The 17,744-nt window shown below is 36.0% G+C and overlaps 2 protein-coding genes across 11 annotated transcripts in view; both read right to left on the bottom strand.

Annotated features, from left to right (window-relative positions):
- Window positions 1–13,526, bottom strand: part of LOC127422739 (nucleus accumbens-associated protein 2-like) — a 70,294-nt gene extending 56,768 nt beyond the window's left edge. For 2 of the 8 annotated variants that reach the window (XM_051666480.1, XM_051666523.1), the window contains exons 1-2: window positions 13,380–13,504; window positions 1,701–1,752 (exon numbers count right to left, since the gene is read on the bottom strand). The gene's annotated coding sequence lies outside the window, so the exon portion shown is untranslated. Of the gene's footprint in view, window positions 1–1,700; window positions 1,756–3,209; window positions 3,252–13,199 lie in introns of those variants that run through there. The other 6 variants (XM_051666461.1, XM_051666499.1, XM_051666489.1 and 3 more) reach the window with 5 other exon arrangements.
- The window catches only part of LOC127422925 (transmembrane protein 250-like), a 70,562-nt gene that overhangs the window by 33,516 nt on the left and 19,302 nt on the right, over window positions 1–17,744 (bottom strand). The gene's annotated exons all lie outside the window — the stretch shown is intronic.

Genomic DNA, 17,744 nt, shown 5'->3' with positions numbered 1-17,744 from the left:
TGAAAATAATAATCAAGATGTGAACAATAACTATTTTATTACTTTTTCCTTGATGGTAATAGCTACCATTTGACATTTTCAAAACTTCTGCTTAAAATGCTCTACAAGTTTTTCAAAACCATATGAAACCAACATGAATACAAATATTACATTTCTAAGAACTTGGCACATGCATTTTAAACTAGATTTGTTTTTAAAGATTTTGTATACACTGATTTGTTATCGACCCTAAATATGAACATCTACTAGAATTAACCAAACAGATGACATCATTTTCAAAGATGTTTGAAAGTGATCCATTACAAAACAACATTTGCAGAGTAAAGACTGGAAGCACTGAATGCATTAGCAGCTAAAGCTCACATCCAAAATGTACAATGACAAAAAACTCAAGACACTAAAATCTATTAGTAGTGCTAGTGAAATACAAGGGAACTCCCCCAAAACTGGTCAAATGAAAGTTTCGTGACTGAATTACTCCAGGGAGCTGCAAACAAACATTGACATTCATCTTGTAGTTTCTTAAGAGTTCTTCGAGTGAACATTCCCAGACCATCATGTTTAATGTATGTTTGACGAACTGACCCCACATAATAATTCAACAAATTCTAAAAAGTCCATTTTCACAGACTGCTGTACACTGGACATGTATGTTTGTTAGTCCTTAGAATTTCTCATCATGTAATTCTTCTCTGATTTATCATTACCAGTTCATAAAGAACATTATACAAGACTTTGAGTTAAAGGAATGGCACATTGAGCTGTGTACTGGATACTGTGTGCTGCTCCGTGTGTTCCTCGGATTCCAGAGAGTTTCCACACATTCTGCTGGATCAGAACCAGAATATCTGGATCACAGCACACAGAGCTCATACAGAACAGGTGTGAATACAGAACCGGACAGAAAGAACTACTACACAGGACAAGAACGCCGTAATCAAATTAAAATGTATCAGAAAATATAAAACAGTATGTCCTGTACATAAAAATAGCCACACTAGAACTTTGGATTCTTGTAAAAGTATTAAGGACTATTCATTTGGACAACATCCCTTTGCTGCTGCATTGTGAGAATTCCTCATATATAAAGTTAAAAACCTTATCAACTTTGTCAAGCAATACATTTGCATAAATTAACAAGAAAAGTTGGACAGTGATAAAACAAAAACATGTTAGTCTGCTTGTTGAGGCAACTAGCGGCTTCACCTGCACAGCGTGTGCGAGTTTTAACATGTGAATCAAATACAGCAGTTGGCACAAGATACTATAGCACCCATTTCTTCTGAAAGAACACACAACACAATGCTGCTTAAGTGTAAATTCATCAGAGCTTTATAGTGTTTACAGTCACAGTGAGCTCTGCCCCGCTGGAATTATATACATTATACACACAGCCATTCATTAGGAATAATTCACAGACTCACACACACACACACATAAACTGGTGTGGCATCCATACCATGTGATCATGCCAGGCATTATGCCAAAGGCCAGCCATGTCACTTACCAGAAATCTCACAAAGAGAAAGAGGGGGAAGGGCAAGAAAGAAGAAAGGGCCTTTAATTGAACAAACTATTAAACCTCCAGTCCAAGATCTACAGTAAATCATAAATTCAGTGTCTTCAAGCAACACTCACTACAGATCATTGCTTAAATGTTTCACAGTTACATAAAAACATGTTTATTGTAACACACCTACCTCTCTGTCTATCTCTATATGACGACCCTGATCTCTTCCATCCCATATTTTCCTGCTGATCCAAGTACACAGAAACACAATTAAGTGTGAACAGCTTTCCGTGAACAGTATATAGACTGATAACACACTGTTTACACAACAAGAAAAAAAGGTCATTCCACCCACATTTCATTCCTAACTCAACATGTCATACTCTCTGATAAAACTGCGTTTGATCCAGTCATTCTTAATGCATACAGTAAGACCAGTTAAAGCAGTATCTCATTTGCATGGCAGAAAGAGTGACAGGTGAGTCGTTACTATTAATACATGCCTAGATCAGAGGGCGTTTAGTCACTGTAAACAACATGGGCTACATATTACATGAACCTTAATCCCGGATTCAGAAAACTGTCTAGATTTCCCATCTACAATTTTTGCACCGATCTTCAACCTTGTAACGTTCAACCCCAAAACATTTAGTTTTGAAAGAGAAACATCATGGGTCTATATCGATATTTTATTGTGTTGGCCAGTTGTTACACTTATATTGGCTGCAATTTCAACAATTTAACTCAGTTATCGAAAGCGGAGTATAAACAGAGAAAAAAATAACATACAAAGTCAAAGATGTACAAAAATAATAGGAACACTGACTGTAAAGAATGTGGTGGCGCAATGATATTTGCTAGCTAAGGCTGTTATCCTCAAAATGTGACAGGGTTGAAATAATGTCGTTGTTTTTATGAATGATTTATTACGAGGCATACCGAAACTGAGTAATACTGCCAGAATGTACTCAATTATCTAGACAAAATACAAGTACTGTAGGCCTATGTAAATGTCAAACTTCTTGTGATGGGTTTGATAGTTATTCATATTTTTTCTTACGTTATTGACACTTTATTACGAGGCATACTGAAATTGAGTAATACTGTCAGAATTTATAATTATCTATTCAAATTTAAGAAGGAATATAAAAATTCCAAACTCATTCTGATGGGGTTAAAAGTATTTATTTATTGGTTTTCACATTTTTGAAATCGCAGGACACACCCACATCTTGTAGCCAACGGTCACTCGTGTCGCCGGAAGTTGCCAGCTCTCATTGAAAAACAATGACATCTTGTCTCTTTTTTTGCAGCAAGTTGCTTGCATGTGCGAACGGGGGCTTTAGGGTGGTTCCTCAATGTCACTGTCTACAGCAGTTACGGCCCTGTTTTTTTGGGCCTGAGGTGAGAAAATATGATTTATTGAAAATTCAGCAGTAACCTTTTCAAATAGAATTATTAAAAAAAAATCCAGGACAAACAGTAGAGAATGACTCTACTAACACTTAGTAACAAAATTACCAAACTCTGTCTACAGAGTTGGGAAGTAACGGATCACATGAATCTGGATTTGTAGTCAGATTACAAAATGATGTACCTGAAATTGGATTACATTACATTTTAAAATTTGTGTAATCAGATCACAGTTACTGTTTATGGATTACATGATTACATAGGCCTATAGATTATCCTACATTACCTATCAGCCAATGACAATAACTGGTGCAGAATTTACTGATCCTTCTTCTTCTTTTGGCTGCCTCCGGTTAGGGGTCGCCACAGTGGACCATCCGTGATCCGCATATTTGACTTGGCACAGGTTTTATGCCGGATGCAGAATTTACTGATTATTCTCCTAAATTAAAAGAGGTCTGAAATATTATCATTGTCTTCCATCTTGAGTAACAGTGTTTGTTTTTCATGACCCTTTAAGAACTTTGGTTTTACTCAGCGGCTGACAAATAGTTTGATTTCATGTTGACTGATGTTTATTTAATACATTTATCAATGATTCGATTTTTCATCTCTTTAGCTGAACTTGATTTAATCGTAGACAGCGTTCCATGTGTTTGAAATGAGTTTTCATAAAAATTACTATGTATTCTCAACACAAACACTCTGTGAACCTAGTTGAATTGGGCAAACCCAACAAAATAAGACGTGTCAATGAAACTCAAATAAATCTCTCTTTATGTACTAACTAGTGAAAGTGAATGTTAGCATGCTAAATACATGCTGGTTGGAAGCACTACAGAGTGTAGTTTAGTAACTATGCTATGGTTATCACAACATTTGCTCAGTGAAGCAAGCAAGTTTCATGTGAAACATCTACCTGTTCTCATCGTTAGCTCAAGCTCCACTCTTCTCTAGTCGACTAAACGGTTCTGATGCTGCTAGTCGACACTGGAATTACTAGTCGGTTAATATTTTTCCCCATTAAACTGTTCAACATTTTTACACATTTATGTTTGGCTTTATATTTTAAAAGAGGCTGCACTTAAATTACTGTCATATTAATGTTACATATTTTAAACAGAATTAATCATACAAATATTATCTCTCACTCGTGGTGCACGCAGGAAAATATCCTCTCTAGACAAGCAAACTCAGCAAAGCTAAGAATCTATGAAATCACTTTGGCGGGAAGCGAACAGCTTGAAAGTCGGATGTTTTCACATTTGAGTCTTCTTTAAATCTGTGCATGCTTATAAGTTAATTCCCCGCTGATTGGGCTCTCTCAAGCGCAGGATTTAGCTGTGAGTCAAGTCCCGTCTTTCACCGGACCATGTCGACGTGTTAATTTTGCTCATCCAAATATGTATGCTTTTGAGTATACATAGTTTTAATCTGCTGATTAAGAAGGCTATTTTCAACGAGGTGCCGACTGCTTAACAGGTTAAACTATCTTTTATTCTGTCTGCATGTCACATTAGGTTTATTGCAGGCTACATCACTGGCCTATTTTTTCTATCCTATAGCATTTTTTTTTTTTACATCGTAACTGTTATTGGTTAACGTTCTTTACAAAACAGCTGTCATATTAGATCAATGGCTAATGCACAACTGCATGTCGTGAAATACGTGCAACTTTTCAGCGCATTTTTTTCTCTCTCGCAGATTTGGCTTAGTCTACCTGTTAATTATTTTCAACAATGTCCTGACTGTTTTAATATGTTAAGTAACTTTTACTTGGTGAATTCCATTTAGAATAGGCTATTTGGGTTGTGCCATTGGTCTTGTACTATTCATACAATTGTTTTCAATAAATAAACCTGTATTCGACTAAAGGTGAATGCATGTCATGTTCTATATTTAATGTACAATGATGCTAATGCAGGCGAGTACATCACAGACAAATGCCACTTTTCAGTGGAATTTAGTGTTGGATTTGGAATAGATTAACTATTTGAAATGAGTCACATAAAAACATTTTTTTCTGAAGGTTGGTTTCATTTTAGACTCCAAAAGTTTCATTTAAACATCAGTGAAAATAGTCATTCCACACATCTCTAAATGATAACCCCCAAAACACCAACATATCAGAAAAATCTTCTAAATCTCAACATAACAAAACATTAAACACTATATTCATGAACAAAACCACATAAAATAACTCAAATTTAACTTAATGTTAACATTACACAACTGAGTCCCATGCAAAGCAAGCTGTGAAATGGAAATTCCCTGCTCACTTTCATCAATGCTACATTAACACCACAAAAAGTATTCATGTAGACCCAACTCAAATGGATTGAGTCAATTTCCATTTGACAAATTTAAATGGAGAGAATGCAAAAACATTTTCTAGAATTTTGTTATTTTAGTTAACTTTAAATATATTGAACGAGCAGCAAAAATACTTTTTTTAGTGTAACATGCAAAAAGCAATCAATAAGTAATCCAAAAGTAATCAGACTGGATTACCTAAAATATGTCATTTAAAATATTATGGTACTGATAACAGTTATAGTTGTTTGATCAATAATTTACAGTGTTGGATATAATCTAATTACATCTTAGTACAAAAAGTAGTGCTGCACATTACATTTTCAATTCTTGTTATCAGATTACAGTTACTGGCTTTCAAATAAGTTAATAACCTTTAATTACTTTCTTGGGTTACACATATTTCTAAAATATTATTATATATGTAGGATAAATTTGAAACATGAGTTTTGTTAGTAAGTACATCTGTTTGTGTTTTGTGAGCTGAGAGGTGTGCGCCCCCTGATGGGTCAATGAACAAAGAGGAAATTTAGACATTTTGAATTTGTTGATCTGAAAAACACAAGCTTTTCTGTGAAAAGTGTTTGTTTTTTTAAAGTAACTTAAAAGTAATGAGTAATGTGATTACTTTTTCAACAAAGTAATCCGCAAAGTCAGTTATCTGATAACAATTTTAGAGATTTCATTAGTCATTTGTAGTGAATTACTTTTGAGTAACCTGTTAATTTATAATCAGTACCAGATTTCAGAAGTAATCTACCCAACACTGTCTGTCTATTATCGATATCATTCCCTCTGTGATGGAATGAACTCAACCTTCATCCAAACATCAGAAATATTATAAAAAAAATAACAAATAAAACACTGATGATTTTGGTCCTCCATTATAATTTGGTATGACAGCAATGCTTCTTGTGTTCTCCCGTGGATTAGAATTACTTGGGCTTGTATTATTTTCATTTGCAAGCTGCTTTGGATAAAAGCCTCTGTTAAATGAGTAAATGTATAATGAGAGGATACATCACACACTGACATCAGTGAGCAAACTATAGAATCATTACAGTACAGTAGAGTCCCTGGACCTGAGATGTAATTACTGATGTGCAGGCTTGTTTAATTCAGGGGCCCGTCAAGGGTTCAGCCCAGCGAGGGGCAGAGAGTGTCAGGCAAACCCAACAAACCCTGAGTGCCCCTCAGCCCCATGTGGAATGTTTGGTAGAGCGAGGCCTCGGGAAGCCAACTCAGGACACGGTGCAAAAATACAGCTGTTGCGCGTCATCAGAGATGTGGCGACCGGCCAAACCAAAGACGGCACTGTTACAGGCATGTATTGAGACTCAAACACACAGCCTTGCATATTGTGTAAGAATGCACACTGCACCGATGACGAAATCACTGCAGAAAGGAGTCAATCTGCCTCATGACCTAATTTACTCCCTTTTATAACCATTCCACATCACATTGCATGTATAATCATATAACTTCAAGTATGAAATACCATACAACAGTGGTGGGTCGCAGGTCTGTTCTGACAGAGTCACAGACAGCAGGGAAAAACAATGCTAAATGCAAATAACAAAATGCAACTTACCATAAAATCAAAATTGCTAAATAAATAGGTGGATTAACTTTTAAAAGGGAGGTGAAAACGCTTCCCATATATGTTGTCGTTGATGTTAAAGTTTGTGCAACCAATCAAACTCTACTCTATTTTTGTGCAAATTCATCTGTCACTTGGTAGAAACTAGCCAAATAAGACAGATGACAACATAGACAGGTTGTGTGACATGCCCTCATCCTCATAAACCATCAACAAAACTACACAAGGTCAAAGAAAATACAACCCAGACTACATCGATTATGGGTCCACCTACAACAAGAATAAATATAGTTTGTGTCAATCACCATGTGTTTTGTGCAGTAAATTATTGGCTATCAAAGAGCATGGAACCATTAAGATTCTAGAAACCCTCATTTAGAAACCAAAACTGCCAATTTTCCTATCTGCCCATGTTGCAAATTGTTGGGCCTATACATTTTAAAGTAATACAGTATTAATATTATATACAATATAATATTAATATATTAATTTCAGTGTTTACTTTTTAGGGCATTTTTGTTAACTATTGTACAATATATTGAACAACTTTGGCAAACATAGTTAATTTGTCACTTGATGATTAATGTAAAATCTGCAGCAAAGCTAGTTGTGAACCGCTGGTTTATGGCATTCTACGGAGCCCCTTAGAGCAGGGTTTTTTAAACTTGGGTCTGGTGACCCTCAGGGGGCCATATATGATGGTGCTTTAGAAAAGATTTTTTTAAAAAGGTGAACATTTGCTGAATTTGACATTATTCATTCTGAAATCATGAGATTAATCCTGATTAGTGTATTCTATTGACAGCCATAGTTTTTAACAGTAAGAAATGAAAACAAATTTCTGTTTATTATCATAGATATTTATTTATAAGTGTTTACCTCTCCTTATTTTCAGCGTACTTTTACACTTTCGCTTTTAGCTTGTTCACTGAGGGCTGTAATAAATGTAATAATACTCTAGCAGTGGGTAGAAAACGAACAAGTAAACAATTTTCAGATATATTTTAATAATTTGTTTTAGCTTTAGTACGACTAATATTTGACTGTAGTAAAACCATGGTTCATTTTCATAAGGGATGGATAAAGGTATTGCGAGGGAACACAAAACTATTTCAGAAAATACATTTGTAGTATTCCAACCTTTGCTCTGCATAAAAACATCAACATTGATGGTTTAACCTTGTTTTAATCTTTAGAGAACAAAACATAACCACATCCATTGACTTTCAAATGAATAAACAGGTTCAAATGTTCATTTTCACTCTAGTACGCATGCTTGCTGTAGTCCAGTACATAGAAACTTTAACAAGACACACAGAAGCTGACTGATACTGACAGAATATAAGAATTCCAAACTTACAGTGATGCGGTTGAAGTATCTTTGTAAGGCTGTAAATACATATTTTAGATTGGGGATAGTAGTTTAAGAATCAGCCATTGAAAACACCATATGTGCACAGAAACTCTGCTGCATTCATATTGTGGTTGTTCACAGTAACAGCTGGTGTGAAATTTAAAGCAGTGTACCCGTGAAATGAAGTCCTGTGACTTTACAGACCTGTATCAGACCACAGTAGTGGAGAAACCATAACTATAGTACTGGGATATGTGGTATGGCAACAATGCTTGACTTTAAATAAATATAAAACCACTAAGGGGTAACTGCATACTGGTCTGTTAAATTCACTCACTGCACACATCAAATATGTGATATAATCAATTCACAGACAGAGAGAGAGAGAGAGAGAGAGAGAGAGAGAGAGAGAGAGAGATCAGGGAGCATGTGCAGGAAATACCATGGAGCACATTTTAGTTGCATAGGAAAGAGGGCATTGTGCACAGTCACATGTCTTGGAAACCAGACAGCAGCACGCAACAGACAGCACACACACACACATGCTCTATGCGGCAATACACTTTCTCCTCTGACCAAACTTCCTTTCTACAATTTAGTCATTGTTTGAATAATCTTAAAGCAACAAACACCCAAAGAGCCCAAACTAAAGTTCAATAGCAGAGAGCTGGACCTGTTTGAAGACAATATGAACTCAAGAAACTGCAGGACTCGATCAAATCTGATTCAATACGTCTCAAACCAATATTTAGTTGGTCTGAGCGAGTGTGTGGTTGTTTTGTGGTATTTAGAGTTAAAAATGACATCCGGTTTCAATGAACAAATCAAACTGAGGATTCATGCTACATTGAACTGCTGATCATAAACATATGCTTTAACATAACACCTGGAAAACTGACATTTGGAACTTTTAAAAACAAAACAAGCACTTTGAAAAACTTTGAAAAGTAAATGACACTAAATAATTAAAGTGTATATAAAAGCAAAGGAATAATGAAATTCATGATTTTACCAAGGCTGTAACCACACATTCAGGTTTGGTGGAAACCAAATATTAAAAACCTGCACATTGGTTAACAGTGTTGGGTAAGTTACTCAGAAATATTATTAATTACTTTACTTTTAAATTAGGCCTATATTCTAAAACAATTTTCACAGAAAAGTTGTTTTTCCACTCAACGAATTTCAAGGTGCACTCAGACATTTTTTTCCTCCTTTAAAACATTTGACTTCTAAACAAATGAATAGTAATTTTGAAACACATGTATAAAATCATCAGCACTCACATGAGATGAGGAATCCAGTCATATCAGTAACCTTATATACAAAATGTATGATAAAAATAGGATTTCCTTTTAAGGCTTTAAAAACTTATGAATTACACGAAAAAGAATGTTTTAAATATCAAAATATTTCTTAATACTTTAAATATGTCTTTAGTTTAGTTTACATTTTTAGTTTAAAAATATATTTTTTTTTGGTAAAAAATATAATAAAAATGATATTATATTATGCAATAGTAAACTATTTCTGTCCTAATTTCTTCATTTTCACACATTATTTGAATGCTCTTTGATTAAACCCACAAGCCTTTATTTCTCATGAAGCAAAACCTTTGAGATTTCGTTTCATCATTTTATCATTCCACAGAAACAGAGTAAGCGTGCGTCACCTCCTCTGTGTCACTCTGTGTCATTAACAATGGGCCTCATTCATGAAACACGAGCACAATGAATGCCAATCATTATTAAAGCCGTTCTGACGTAAATTTTCGGATTCATAAGTTTTCATATTTTCAAATACGAACAAAATGTTTGTGTAAATCATTCGTAAAGCCGTTCTGATGTAAATTTTCTGATTCATGAAACTTTTTGTATTTTCAAATACGAACAAAATTTTACACCTGCTCCCGACCACGTGTAAATCGTGTGTAAGACATCCGTACATGTTGTGTTCTTTCAGACAAACTGCCATGACTACATTTTGATAGAACTAAAATTAAATAAGTAATGAAAAAAAAACAACTAATAATTAAATTAGTGAAATTAACCTTAAAAAATAACATTAAATAAAAAAAAGACTTTTATTTAGAAACGTTTCTTTGCTGCTTGCATTTATTTTTTCAAAGTAGGCTATCATTTTTTCCCCAACTCTGCTTATAATTTTTCCAGCAGAAGTTCTTGACATGGGATGAAAGATTCATGGAAAGACGCAGTTTGTGTTTGATTTTCTCAACAAAAAAAAAAAAAATAATAATTCATGCCACTTACGTGACTGGTTATTTTTTTATATTTGATATGAGCTCAGCATCAGTAAATCACATTCAGTTGATAATGTATGGTCAATGGTATAATACTGTTAAACCCATAAATAATGGGCTTCATTTCAAACAGTTTTTATTGACAAAAGAACCTCCAATAACAGCAAAAATATGCGATGACTGTAAGTTCCTCACTTTCTTTTTAGAACAAACATGCGAGTGTTTGCTAAATCAATATTTTACGATGTGAATGCATTCCATTTGAAAAAAATGAATAAATAACTTTTATTGCTATTCGCATATATGTTAAAAGCTTCCTATTCTCATTTACTAGCGAGTCTGAAGCTTTCCTTATATGGCGTTTCTATGGGTGTGGATTATGATAATTGTGAATGAACGTGCACACACCCCCTGTTTACAAATGTTTGGAATTCACTAGCATACACACGTTTTACTAACAAATCTGGTGAGTACGAAACATCCGAATCCGGTGCACAGTTTTCGGGAAGTTCCATTTTACGTGCAAATTACACAGAATTTACTCATATATTTACGAAAGTTTCATGAATGAGGCCCATTGTGTGTATGAACCCGATATGTCCAGGAACATGTTCCATCACGCGATTGTTAAATTAAAGTGAAACCGGAGTGCTTTGCGTTCATTATCAAAGTTTATATTTGCTCGTTTATACTTTCGCGGGAGTTTGGCACAAGCCTCTGCTGACGGTGTGCGCTTCAGAGTGCTGAAAGTTTCACGTACTCATTCCAGACATGAGCTGCTCCATCAGTTGATGTCCGTGGTGCAGCTCAGTGACACTCAGAGTTCAACTCAATGACACACAAACACGGGGGCCTGGGTAGCACAGCGAGTATTGATGCTGATTACCACCCCTGGAGTCACGAGTTCGAATTTAGGGCGTGCTGAGTGACTCCAGTCAGGTCTCCTAAGCAACCAAATTGGCCCGGTTGCTAGGGAGGGTAGAGTCACATGGGGTAACCTCCTTTTGGCTGCTATAAAGTGTGGTTCTTGCTCTCAGTGGGGCGTGTGGTGAGTTGTGCGTGGATGCCGCGGAGAATAGCGTGGGTCTCCGCACGTGCTTTGTTTCTGCGGTAATGTGCTCAACAAGCACAGTGATAAGATGCGCGGATTGATGGTCTCAGATGCGGAGGCAGCTGAGGCAATCTCAAACCTGGATTGAGGCGAGTCACTACGCCACCACGAGGACTTAGAGCGCATTGGGAATTGGGCATTCCAAATTGGGGAGAAAAGGGGAGGAAAAAAAATGACACACAAATGCGCCATTCATGGCATTAATAATGAATATTCGCTTAAAATTCCCTTATTTGGGCATTAAAATGTGATTGAAATTTAAAGTGCACAATAATCACAGTTAGATCAAATAACTACGATCAGACGGTTATTTAATAATCGCGACTATTCAGGGATTAAATATCATCCTGGCTGAGTGTGAATGGTGAACTTCAACAATGGCATCTGTAACTAAAAAAACATTGCGTTTGAATGATGCCGCATCCATGCCCCTAGGTGTCAGTGGAAGTCCAAAACTACATATTGAAAAAATTACTGAGTACATCTTTAAAATAATGTCTATATTTTGTTGTTCATTGTTGTCATTCCTGTCACAGAAACACAAACAGATGTACGCATAAACATAATGAATGTTTTAAATATATTGTATATAAATAATTTTTAAAATATGTGTAACCCAAGTAATGTACTCAAATGTAATAAACGTAATTATGAAAAGTATACTTCGGTTAGACGCGGACGCTATGTTTTCTAAATTTCGTCATCAGCAAAGTGCTCGAGCATTAAACGCGTACAGCCTTATTTTTCTAACTGCTGAACATGCAGTATGTGCATGCGGCTGAAATTATTTGCACTAATTCAGTTCAGGAAATACCTGTATTTGTATAACTCCAGTCTGAAGGACAACAACATTTTGATGGGTCTAAATTCTTGAAGAGAAATAATCTGGTATCTCATAGTAGTCGTATCACGCATGTGTCAACCGCCTTGTGTTCGCACATTCAAATGAAGTGTACTTGAAAAGGCTCGCATTCAACTGTACGCAGGTGCTTAGCGTTTGTGTCAAAAACAAAATATACTTTGGGCTTTAGTACTTGGATAACAAGAATTTAAATGGTTATACTTTCACTACAAGTAATTTGATTACAGTAACTAATTACTTTGTGATCAGATTACATCCAACACTGTTGGCCGACTACTAATCGAAATACTGTATTCTACGGTGGTCAGTTAGAGTCTTTCATTTTGCATCAGTTTTTCTGGCCTCAATAATTTAAACATTTTAAAAAAGTGCTCCAAGTTACTTGAAAGAATATCAAAGCACTACTATGGCAATACCATGCCTATACTACTATTGTACTTTTAGGCACACTTTTGATAGCGTTCACGATAACTGCCCCATTAAATGAGTTATTTGGTTGAAATAAATTATTACGGTGTTCTTACTATTGCAATTTTATGGTCATTATTCTGCATTAAAACAACATTTATACATTCATGCACACACACACACACACACACACACACACATACAAACACACACACACTTAATATGCTCACATTCTGCTCCCAATAAAACATTCCAGCGAATCAACCTGCATTCCTTCACTGCCGTATTTCTCTGTTTTTTTTTTTTTTTTTTTTTTTTATTATGATTTATTTTTTTACTTTAGACATTATCTCAAAATGAAAACAAACCGTAAGTTTCCCCCCGATTTGCCATTGACCGCTGCACTGAAATCCGATCTTTGCGCACCTCCATCAATGCTTCTGTACTCTATTAATGTACATAAATGAAGTAGGAAATAAAACATGGCCCCATATGCGTCATTCAGTCATGCCATAAACACCCAATGATAATGCGTGGAATATATTTACCCGCTGAGTGTCTCCTCCATATAAGTGAGCGACGCTTTACCGGATGAAAGTTTCTAGGGTCTTGATTCACACATACCCTCTTCACCTCGACTGATCTCGAGCTAGAACGCCAGCGCTCTCTCTCTCTCTCTCTCTCTCTCTCTCAGTTCAGGAAGTGATTTTGCGTTCAGTCTGACATCATTCTCAAACGCTTTCAGGAGTTTTTTAAAGACACAGTCGGACCGTCCCGTACAGTTCCTATCGAATGGAGATTTTCATGCATTGTGGCAAGCCGTTTAAACATGTATTTCTCTAAAGTTTAGGAATACAATGGAATGTTGCTACTTTATATGATTTAAAAAGTACTTGCAACTTAAATAGAACAGACTTTGATTCTAAACTTACTAGAAAATATTTTAAGTTTAAGAAAAAGTTTAAAGGTGCACTCAGTAAGTTTTTGTTGATGTCGTCTGGACTTACACTGACATCCAGTGATGGGGACTCAAGTTAGTGACTCAGACTCGAGTCGCATTTTAATAGACTTCAGACTCAACCTGAAATTACTTCAGACTTGACTTGACTCGACAAAATCTTCATCCCGCATTCAGCACCTTATAAGCACTAAATATGACTCTCATAACTTGCACACGCATCTGTGCGGGGCGAATGAAACGTGCTTTTGCGCAAACTGCCACAGCGAACATCGACGTGATCCAGAGATAAGACTGCCAGAGCTCTGGAACAGTCACAGCACAGAGCAAAACTTGCATGATTCAGTCGTGCTTCAATCGATATCGCAGCAGCCAGCGGAGACCACAAAACAAATGTGACCCATTTGAATATTTCTGAGAATCTTCTATTTGAGGAAGTCAAACCTCATAAACTGACGAGGTAAAGAGACAACAGTATGCCATGCATCAACATCGATTACAAGTTTTTAAAAATACACCTCATTATCCATGCTAAAATGTTTTAACTGCAGTAACACTAACTGGTAATTGGTATAGATGCATAATAATTCGATTATGGCAAATCTATAAGAGTTCATTTTTATAAATAATAATTATTCTGTCATCATTCACTCACCTTTAACTTGATCGAAACCCACAGAACTTTCTTCCATGATTGTCTAAAAGATTCATGAATTTTATCTACATTAGCCTAACCACAGTAATGTGGATCCATCCATGGTCTGACCTGTGGTTATGGCCTTATTACAAATTCCACTGTTAAAAAAAAATGAAAGAACAATTGTAAACTTTCATGAAGGCAAGTTAGGGCTGGGCGATATGGCAAAAAAATTAAATCTTGATTTTTATCAAACTTATGGACGATTCACAATTCGATTTTTTTTAACTTTTAAATGTACTCCAACATGATTCAAATTGTATGTTCTTTATTAGAATGCAAGGCAACCTGGTTAGAGAAATCCATTTCATTATAGGAAACAAAGGTGTGCAAGAAATATATACAAATGCACCACAGGGGGAAGTTGTCAACAGAGTGTAAATGTAAAATAAATTAAAATCTAATAAACCCAGATGTTCAGAAATAGTAGAATAAGAAAACTGCTAAATAAGTTTTAGCCAGCGTAGGTATTCATTTGACCTAAACCAAGTCTATCTAGAACGTTATCTAGAAATCAATATCTATAAATTATCAAGTTTATCTAGAAAGTACTCATTGTATATCAAACAATTTGTGTGTATATTCATAAACCCCTGCAGATAGAGACGTGCCCTCTAGTGGTTCACGCTGAGCAGCGCAGCTTTATGAAATAATTTATCATTACAATTCAACTAGCAAAGTTTGTCAAAATGATCGCTTGCCAAATGTTGGCTATAGATGCAGTTTACTTGAAACAGTCACAGAATAAAGCAATGATTAGCGATTTATCTGAATCATCATGGTAAAAGGAGTGGCAGATGTTTGATTCTTCCATATATAGCCTCTACATGATTTGAAATGAAGTGCAATAATGATCACGAGACTCAATTCAGACTCATGACAAAAGACTCGAGACTCGGACTCCAGTGTTGAAGACTTCAGACTTGACTTGGACTCCAGTGTTGAAGACTTCAGACTTGACTTGGACTCCAGTGTTGAAGACTTCAGACTTGACTCGGACTCCAGTGTTGAAGACTTCAGACTTGACTCGGACTCCAGTGTTGAAGACTTCAGACTTGACTCGGACTCCAGTGTTGAAGACTTCAGACTTGACTCGGACTCCAGTGTTGAAGACTTCAGACTTGACTCGGACTCCAGTGTTGAAGACTTCAGACTTGACTCGGACTCCAGTGTTGAAGACTTCAGACTTGACTCGGACTCCAGCGTTAAAGACTTCAGACTTGACTTGGACTCCAGTGTTGAAGACTTCAGACTTGACTTGGACTCCAGTGTTGAAGACTTCAGACTTGACTTGGACTCCAGTGTTAAAGACTTCAGACTTGACTTGGACTCCAGTGTTAAAGACTTCAGACTTGACTGCTGATATCTAATGGTGTGGTTGCAGCATCATTCAAATGCAATTGTTTTCAGTTACTTATGTCATTGTAGAAATTCACTATTCACAGCCAGTAGTCATGATTTTAGATGTTTTAAAATTACAATTAATTTCTGTTGAAGTTAAACTTTTTAAATTAGGAAAAAATTACTGAGTGCACCTTTAAGCTGAAGTAGTTATTTTTAATTATAGTTACCAGTGCCGGATTTAGGGCTAATTGCTGATGTTATCGCCACCCTAATGTAACCTTCTAGATCTGGGCCTGCTAGTTATTATTCCATTGTTAATGGTAACAAATTGTAAATATTTGCCATTTAATTATCTGGGGTGCTGTGGCTCAGACATCAACATTTTGCTTCTTAGTATCTATACCAAATGCTACTACATATGTTGCCAAAAATTTTTCATAAACCTGCAGAGAACAAACCATTAACATAGTACGCAGTGGAAGTGTGCAACCTACAGTACATACGGAAACATTTCTGGAAACTTTTTTATAAATGCCATGTTACTGATCACACAAAATTATAACTCATTGCAGCATCTATTAATTTAGTCAGAACACATGGCAACCATGGGTGCCATGGCTGTTTGACAGTCCAAAAGGCATATTTAAGCAGCATAAAAGTAATCCTTACGACTTCAGTCGATCAATGAATGTCTTCAGAAGCAAATCGATAGGTTTGTGTAAGAAACAAATCGATAATTAAAACATTTTTAACTATAAATTGTTACTTCCTGCCAGAGCTAGGAAACAGTGTGAAATAACCTAACTCTCACGTGACGTTTGTTACTTTGTTGTATTCAAAGCACATGCTTCAGACTTCTTGCGTGAATGCACCATTGTGTAAAATCACGCAACAGCAGCGTGATGCGTCGACTGCTGGCAGCAAGTGATTTTTTTAAAGTTAATACATTTTTAATTATCTATTTATTTTTTACACAAACCTATTGATTTGCTTCAGAAGACATTCATTGATTGACTGGAGTCATGTGGATTACTTTTATGCTGCTTAAATATGCCTTTTGGACCATCAAATAGCCATGGCACCCATACACTTTAATTGTATGGACATACAGAGCTGAAATGTGCTTATGAAAATCTTCATTTCGGTTCCGCTGAAGAAGGAAAGACATACACATCTCGGATGGTTTAAAGGTAAGTAAATCATGAGAGAATTATAATTTTTGGGTGAACTATTCCTTTAAAGTGGAGAAAACATTTAATGCCACTCACCTCCGACTCATGTCTCAGTCTCGTGTCTGGGGGCGTGTGTTTCCACGTGAATTTGTGATTGGATCGATTTGACAGTCGGAGTGATCCTCAGTCGTTTAGTGTGTGATGCCCAGTTTTTGTCTGTAATCTTTTAGTTCATCCGAGCGGATGAAGAAATTTGTCGACTGATAAAATAACTAACTACATCTCAGAGTTTAATGGCATTTTGGTGCTGATGTGTGAAAGTTCACAAAGCTAAAAAAAGATGGAAACCACTGCATGTGTGAATAGCAGATGTGGTACATTTACCAGTAAAGACATCAAATAGCCATGGCACCCATACACTTTAATTGTATGGACATACAGAGCTGAAATGTGCTTATGAAAATCTTCATTGCGGTTCTGCTGAAGAAGGAAAGACATACACATCTTGGATGGCTTAAAGGTAAGTAAATCATGCTAAAGCATTGTTAGGCACCCTTTATTCAACTGTTAAAAATGCGCTTTGAGACAATGGTGTTCTGCTCTTTTCATTGCACTGCGTCTTGCTTTTTTAGCGCAAGGACGCATTCAGTGTAAACAGCCCATTTGTCTATCTTTATCCAGCAGCCATATCACCCTGTAGCTCAAGACTGGTTGCCCACTGAAGCTAAGCAGGGTTGACCCT

The sequence above is a fragment of the Myxocyprinus asiaticus genome, chromosome 3 (assembly GCF_019703515.2).
Source record: "Myxocyprinus asiaticus isolate MX2 ecotype Aquarium Trade chromosome 3, UBuf_Myxa_2, whole genome shotgun sequence".
Classification (NCBI taxonomy): domain Eukaryota; kingdom Metazoa; phylum Chordata; class Actinopteri; order Cypriniformes; family Catostomidae; genus Myxocyprinus; species Myxocyprinus asiaticus.
The sequence above is the reverse complement of the archived record's forward strand: the minus strand, read 5'-3'. Positions and strand labels throughout refer to the sequence as shown.